Raw genomic sequence first — 9,239 nt, forward strand, 5'->3', positions numbered from 1 at the left:
AAATTTGTTATCATTAATCTTTTTTGAACAGTACAGCCAAACGACAAAGTTTCTGATTCCCTCTGTAGTTCAAGTTTAAATGTGTCCGCCATGTAATGTAAGACGTAGGATTAAAAGATTCAAATTAACCTCATCAATGAAATTAGTGGAACTTAAGATATAGAACTAATTTTGCATGAAAAGGCATCCAACATACACAGAGGCAGCTGTTTAGTAAATAAACATTCACGGCCCAGTATTTGAAATACACAGGGAGCTGCATTTCAGGAATTCTAAATATTCAGAAATTCGAAGTTTTTGCGGAAAAAGAACGATGAAAACTTTCCATGTCAGTACTAAAGGATGGCAAGATGTTGCCCCCCCCCCCCCCCCCCCCCCCCCCACCCCCCCCCCCCCCCCCAATACCAGACCCTCCCCAGACTTCTTGGTGTTTTTAGTACAAACAATTCTTTTAAGAGGAAAGACTCCGATAGGAAGACCCTTTATGACTTCAGAAATCTCTTGTCTATGACAACTATAACTTAACATCGTACTATGAAGGTAACTAAAGCGTCCATTCCAATGGGACATTATTAAAAAGAATGTACACTTATATTTCTACGGACATACAAACAAATAATTTCTGGCGGTGGTGATAAGAAGGGCATTATGTTTGGACTGCAGAGGTGGAAATAATGAAAATAATATAGTAATCAAGAAAATAAACACTCATCAGATGGCGAAGAAAAATCGATAGTACATATTAAGTCAAACAATGAATCATTATCATAAAAAGTTATGGAAGAAACCATTGACAAATAAAAGATGAAAAGAGGAAATGGCGTTGACAAAGAACCGAGTGACTTATCGCGCATGTCACGTCTGTTCGCTCTACTCTCCAACTCCTGAATAGCCGATTCCTTTGTTTTACTCTCTTTCCGTTGGAAGAAGATGCAACCCCATCCAACGCCATTTAATGCTACAAATCTTGCTTTGATTTCTAACTTCCTTTCCCACGATGCGATTTCTCTGCAATAAGGTTGCATTCTCTTGACACTTGGCTAGTTTTCCCTTCCCGGAGGAAACTCCGTCGTTATGAATTTTCACGCTCGTTGTTCGGATTCCTTTGTGATTCCAAGCGCGTATTTGTCTTTTGACTGTTCTCTGCTCGAAAGTGGCCATTCTTCGCGCTGAATAAATCGAAAATGTAGGGCAAAATTCGCCTAAGGCCGGAAATGATGAGATTCCTTACTGATATCTGCAGAAGACGAAGAAACGGGGGGTGGGGGAGAAGCCTCATGACCTGCGCAATAGTCAGCCACACATACACATACAACACACACACACATACACACATAAATCTGATATCCCTGTAGGGATACGAAAGGTAAATTATTTGATTCGTTTTTTGGTTTTGTAGATGACACTTTCGATTCGATTTTACGAAATATGTTTTGTAGGTTGCTACGTAAAAATGGTTACCTGACAGTATATGATGATACTCTGGTGCGGCAATGTGGTAATATTTGTTGTAATGTTGTGTTGTTGTATTAGTAGTTCCAGGAAATATTTTTTTTCAAGCCAAGGAAACACATTTTGTTTAGAACCCGTTCAAATAATAATAATAACAACAACAACAACAACAATAACAATAACAATAATAATAATAATAATAATAATAATAATAATAATAATAATTATTATTATTATTATTATTATTATTATTATTATTTTTTTTTGCTCTATCACAGTCCTCCAATTCGACTGGGTGGTATTTATAGTGTGGGGTTCCGGGTTGCATCCTGCCTCCTTAGGAGTCCATCACTCTTCTTACTATGTGTGCCGTTTCTAGGATCACACTCTTCTGCATGAGTCCTGGAGCTACTTCAGCCTCTAGTTTTTCTAGATTCCTTTTCAGGGATCTTGGGATCGTGCCTAGTGCTCCTATGATTATGGGTACGATTTCCACTGGCATATCCCATATCCTTCTTATTTCTATTTTCAGATCTTGATACTTATCCAATTTTTTCCTCTCTTTCTCTTCAACTCTGGTGTCCCATGGTATTGCGACATCAATGAGTGATACTTTCTTCTTGACCTTGTCAATCAACGTCACGTCTGGTCTGTTTGCACGTATCACCCTATCCGTTCTGATACCATAGTCCCAGAGGATCTTTGCCTGATCGTTTTCTATCACTCCTTCAGGTTGGTGCTCGTACCACTTATTACTGCAAGGTAGCTGATGTTTCTTGTGGCGCCGTGGAGGAGTGGGTTAGGTCGTCAATAGACTTAAGTCAAGTTAAGCAACACTGGCTCTGGTCAGTCGTTGGATGGGTGACCGCTCTCCTCGGCGTTGATTCCTTGGGAAAGGATCTTTACCATAATTTCCTCAGTCTACTCAGCTGTAAATGAGTACCTATCCCTGATGGGGTAGGGTCCAGCTATGGGTTAAATAGCAAAACTCAGCAATGATGGAAAGAAATGAAGGATTAAACGACAACGACGTAAATGGAACCTCTGGCAACAGAGGAGCTTCGTCCGGCAACCAGGTATTCAACCCAATTGAAGGGGAAGACGGTCAGGTACTTGGAGGTCGTCATCCAGCAACTGATCACCACAACGACAATAATTATTATTATTATTATTATTATTATTATTATTATTATTATTATTATTATTATTATCATTATTATTATTATTATTATTGAATGTTTTTTTCGGCAGCTGTAAACCCATCATCTACTACTTACTTCCTGTATCACTGAAGTTGATATATCCTACACGTGACTAGCAAGGTCATTTAAGTCACGCTATTATGAACTATAAATCAAGATTTCATCTTAATATAGAAATATAGATACATAAATAAATCCTATATAAATAAGCAAATAACGGTACTTTGTCGTAGAAAACGATATATATATATATATATATATATATATATATATATATATATATATATGTATATTATATGATATATATATATATATATATATATATATATAATATATATATATATATATATATATATATATATATATATCAAGGCCCTTCCGTTCCCACACATCTTCCAACTCGAGCTGCCAACATTTTCTCGGCTTTCCTTTTCTGATTTCTCCCAGAACTTCCGATTTTTACACACTTTCAAAAACCCGATCCCATCATGTGGCCAAAGCGCCCCAAAACACAAAGCTCCATCTTTTCAACCGTGTTAGTTTTTTTTATTGGGTCTCCGTATCCCTACTTTGCTTAACCTTTCAACCCTTTTCACTCAAGCTTATCCTGTAGAAGCAGCTCAATTTAGCTACTTCCATCTTGTTCCTGTCATTCACATTCAACACTTTACACCTGTAAAGGAGAGATGGCTCAACAATCCTGTCAAAGATTCCGGTTATTATTTCAACGACACTCCTCTTCCAAATCTTTTCTGTGGATCTTGTTTCCCAAAGTTACTTCACTTTTAATCTTGCCTCACTTCTCTCATACTTACATTATCCGTTCTATTTATTCCAAAAATATCAATATGAACCAACTACCTACACTCTTGCACGCCTATACCGAAACTCTCGCGCCTCAGTGGCGTGGTTGGTACTGTGTTTGCGTTCCACCTAGGTGGTCGCGGGTTCGATTCTCGGCCATTCCATTGAGGAGTGAGAGATGTGTATTTCTGGTGATAGAAGTTCACTCTCGACGTGGTTTGGAAGTCACGTAAAGCCGTTGGTCCCGTTGCTGAATAACCACTGGTTCCATGCAACGTAAAAACACCATACAAACAAACAAACAATATACCGAAACTCCTTTCTCCATCTTCCTGGATCCCAAGCACTCTCAACACATCACTCATAATCAAGGTGATACGAAGTGCAAATCGAATTATCTTTAGCTTTCACTTCAAACTGATTTTTTTATGGTATCGAAATTCATGGTTTCCGTGCCTTTAAACTTCAAGACCATATTAGTACAGTGACTGACAAGGGCATCTAGCTTGAAATTAACACACGGTGTTAAAATTTCATTGGTAAATCTACCTGGTTTGTAACCTGATAACGAAACGAATGTGAAAGTTTTTAACTGAATAACCTATTCACCGCCTCCAAGTATTTACACAATTCAGAATTCCTAAGGTTGAGGGTTGTATGAGAATAACAAGGATATTACGAAGTGTAATGTAACTATTTGCATGTTTCCAATGTTGTAAATTATACAATTTTAATTGAATGTAACAAAATACTGACGCAGGCACAGTCCTGAGTTCTGTCCATTGAGTCACGATATCTGTTGATGGGCATGATTCGTTTCTCTCTCTCTCTCTCTCTCTCTCTCTCTCTCTCTCTCTCTAACACACACACTCATATATATATATATATATATATATATATATAATATATATATATATATTACATATTCTATATTCTATATATTACATATATATATATATATATCATATATATTATTTAATATTTTACTATCATATATATATATATTATAGTATATATATATCTATATATATATATATATATATATATATATATACAAATGTGCAAATCTGTAATATGGAAAATATATACAGAAACCAGAATGAAACCACAAACATGAAAAGAAAAATCAATGAGAATCATGAGGCTACGTATTGAAGCCAAACTCTGGTGCGTGCGCGTATTACACGCCCCCCCCCCACCCCCCCCCACCCCCCACCCCCCCCACCCCCCAATCAAAGTTATCATTCGGTGCATACAATAGAAATATATACTTTAATTCACACGTCCTGTGTATTCGTAGCGAATCACAAATTCCTTAAATCTGAGAAGCGATCCGAAGAATAGAAGGCTGTAAGAAGCCGAGATCTCTCGGCAAATGAGCACGTTTCCTCAGGATCCTTACCTGACAAATGAATTGGTAAGGCTAAATTAATTCTTTAACGGATGCTTCTAGAAGGGGTTATTTTGTTTTAGAAAGGAAATCTTACAAAGTTCAAAACAAATTAGTCTGTTGTTGAGAAAGAATGTTTTACGCGTGTCAATATTATACATCTTGATGTTTACCATAGATACAATGAACTATCCGTTCCACCTTTTTTTTTTTTATTATGATTCTCTCGGTTTTATTCACAAAAAAAGGGGGAATAAAGCGAGTGACAGAATTTACTGTTATAAAAGAAACTACGCTGTACTTTACAGTCGGCAAGGCAATATAGGTTGAACTTAAAAATTGGAACTGATAGCACGTGATTTGTCACGCGCAAGTTAAGTACTCACGTGAATCATCCTTTCGGGAAGCGATTTAAGGAGGTTGATCTGTAAGAGAATTCTCGATGCGCAGCGATAATTCAATCCAGAGAAACACTTATGAATATGATTTTTCGACTGGCATTCTGATGAACGCCACTGTCTTGAAGATAGCAATGGTAATAACTGAAGTAAAACTTAACTTTATTATTAAAACGAATGCCGCCGTGAGTTTTATCGTTAAGTGGACTATAACTATCTCGAAAGCGACATCTACTTAGACACCCGTGTGAGTCATTTAGAATATTCTAAGTCATCACAAAATGATTTAAAAGACCACGAGTGAAAGCTGCATTCCTTTCGGGAGAGGAGCTCGGTTTTGGTTTAGTGCAATTCGAAGATGCGGTAACTGTCACACGCAATAATAAAGACATAAAAAAATTTCGTAGAAAGACATAAAAAAATTTCCGAGAGCTATTGAGTCAAATCACAGGTGTCTGGAAGGAAGGGAAGGCCACTGATACATATATTTACTGAGACATGGACGCGCACATACGCTTATTAGCATATTTTTCTATGTAGGTAAGTTTTTCTCAGAGATATACGCCCATACAACTGACACGCACCATAAAACATCCTCTTGTTATGTACGTTATAGTGCATTCGTTCATGCGTATTTATTTTGCGAAAGGTTTCACGTACATACTACGCACCTAATTGACAAGATTAATGAATACTGTTATCGTGAAATGTTTCTCAATGAATAGGTCGATGCACTGAAAAAAGAATGCGTACCTATACACACAAACGAATGGGTAAAAAGTTTTCGTAAGTGATGTCATCTGTGGTATGACTGAATAGAAAATTAAGGGATTGTCCAGATACCATCAACCCTTAAGTGAAAATTACTTGTTTATTTGATAATATAAATAACTTTCGCAATTGCGACGACTGTTACAATTACTATCACATCTACTGATGGTAATGGTTACACTTCTCCAATTCAGCAACATATGACACCGGTTATACTCACCTCTTTGGGTCATAAATTATATTCAATTTATATCGTTAATTTTCTGTAAATCCGCTCTGGGATTAAAACGGCATCTCGTGCAACACGAACTGGAATATAAAATTTAGGCCAAAGGCCAAGCGCTGGGACCTGCGAGGTCATTCAACTTTGAAAATAATGTTGAAACAACTGTTAGGAGAGTGTGTGGAACTTTAACTATATCTTAGTTTAACCAGACGTGGTGAACTGGTTAACAGCTCTCCCACTAGGGCTGGTCCGAAGGATTAGATATATTTTTACGTGGCTAGTAACCAACGGGACCTACAGCTTACTATGGGATCCGAACCACATTATGCCGAGAAATGAATTTCTAATCACCAGAAATAAATTCCTCTGATTCCACATTGGCAGAGCGGAGAATCGAACGCACGACTACCGCATTGGTAGGCGAGCACGTAACCCCACTCGTCCGACGAGGAACTAGGAGAGTGTGGAAAGTAGGATGGAAGAAACAGAACATGAACGGAGGTATAGTAAAAGGGATGAGAAGGGTTGCAGCTAGGGGCGTAAGGGGCACTGCAAAGAACCTTAAGTGATGTCTAGAGTGCACAGCGTGAGGTGCACTGACGGCACTTTGTTTCATTACAAAACGCTATGGTTTCGGGAATAATTCGGATTTCTCTTGAGAATATACAACTCTCTCAGGGACATACTCTTGTCAAGAACGCACAATGAGACTGATAGTGTCAAGGAGTAAAATCACGATGAAGTGGATTCTTGTCCAAGCAATTCGATCTTCATGAGTAACGGCAGCTGACCACGAACCAACTTCAAAAGACCAGACCCATGGCCAAAAATCGATCATGTCCATCGGACCAGGGTCTAGAAACTTTAGACCTTGCACCGGACAGCCGGAGAGAGCTAAGAAAGGAAAGCTGCTCTGTAACGGTCAAAATAAGTTCATTGCTATTCGGAGAACAATGAAAATGTGAAATCTATAGGCTCGGGGGCCCATCTGAAGATCGACAACGGATGTGACGTGCTTCTCTACCTACCTCGCTTTCTCTTCTATTTGGGCAACGCATCCAAAATGCTAATGCCTTCACGATCTGTTTACTCGGCGGACACTTTCTGTTTGCCTGACGGAACGGCACGTTACACCGTTTTCCGAAACGCCCGATAATGAAACGGGTTAAAAAAGTAAAAAAAAGAGAGGTTAAACAACTGGAGGTGCAATACTGACGCTCGCCTGGACGGATTGCTGCGGAAATGCAAATAATACCCCTAGGATATTTGTAGTTATTGTTGAATGCTAGCAGTTGAATAAACCTTTCCAAAAAAACGAAGTAGCATTCGCGAAAATGAGGCAACCTGCGAAAAGCATAATTACTGAACGGAGGTATTCACTTACTATATAAATATCTGCTGTCAATTTACTTGTTTTTATATATACCCATCATCTACGATTAGTCCCGTTCATCTTTATGCCGGATTTTCCAAAGCGATTGCGAAGTTTTATTGTCGATCATTCCAAACTGCGCAATGGCTATAAAACAAATGAATTAGGACAGCACCTTTGATGAGAATGTCGAGGCGCTTTCTAACCACAAGTGCGTAACCTGTTTCGCTTTCTCGATCTTTCTCCTAGCAGGAGGTCCAGAATTTATTGTTGGAGAAAATCTTCGTTCTAGAAGTCATCCTTTTTTGGCCATAAAACACACACACATACATATATACTAGACCTTCCAGCTGATAAGTATGACTGTATGACTAATTCAGGCATACTCTCACATGTATACTTACACAAACACATATTGACATATGAATATACATTCTAGTATTGACAAACATTTTTCGTCTTTGAAAAAAATGATATAGCACATTCTTTCGTTCATTCTATATTTGATATATGTCAAGTATTCAATTATAAATAACCCACTAATATAGAATTCAGTATTCCTAGAGAGTAATTTCCACTCTGGTGGAATTTTAAAATATCAACTACACTTACCTTGAATGAGATTCGAACCTATTCAGGGAATAGGATTGGTGCTAGGATATCTCCAGGAATGATTCATGAAAAGGAAATGCCAGTAAAAAAAAAATATTAAAAAAATATTAAAAGAAGGAAGACAATCCTGAGAACAGCATTTTAGTGAGGTTATGAATAGAAGATGTAGCAGGTTAATTGATTTATATATAAGAAACTAAAAAAAAACCCTGAATGTAATGATGAATGAATTCACGATTTCTAAAGGGGAATCAGTCATAACGAAATTCCGGAGACGTAAAATACAAGATCTTGACGGAATCACTGCAGATATGATCTCGGTAAATAATGAAATGACCTCGAATACTAACTTGAATGTTGTGCTATATAATATGGAATGAGGAAACAAAGTATGATGACTGGGAAATTAGGAGTCATAGCAAAGACGCTATAGAAAGGTACCCCGTAAGGAGGTAGTGCCGTCAGTGCACCTCGTGTGGTGCACTGTAGGCATTACTCAAGATTCTTTGCAGCGTGCCTTCGGTCCCTAGCTGCAACCCCTTTCGTTTCTTCACTGGACCTCCTTTCATATTCGCTTTCTTCCATCTTACTTTCCACCCTCTTCTAACAATTGATTCATAGTGCAACTGCGAGGGTCTCCTCCAGTTACGCCTTTCAAACTTTTTACTGTCAATTTCCGTTTCAGCGCTGAATGACCTCATAAGCCCACTGTTCAACCGTTGGCCTAAATTCTGTATTCAATTCAACTACAGAAAGGTGACCTGACCGAATGTGGTAACTACAGAAGCACAGTACTTACATAAGTCATGATGCAAATATTCAGTGGGCTCAGTCCCAATATGCAAGAGCCAGACATTGATAAGACGATTTGAGATGAACAATCAAGCACTGGAAATGGTGCAAATTGCCCAGATCAAATGTGCTACATTTGTCATTGTTCCATAGTGTATGGAATTCAAAAATCCAACATTATGAACTGACTCACGTCACTATGGTATTCTCGTTAAATGTG

Source organism: Macrobrachium nipponense, chromosome 1 (genome assembly GCF_015104395.2).
Source record: "Macrobrachium nipponense isolate FS-2020 chromosome 1, ASM1510439v2, whole genome shotgun sequence".
Classification (NCBI taxonomy): Eukaryota; Metazoa; Arthropoda; class Malacostraca; order Decapoda; family Palaemonidae; genus Macrobrachium; species Macrobrachium nipponense.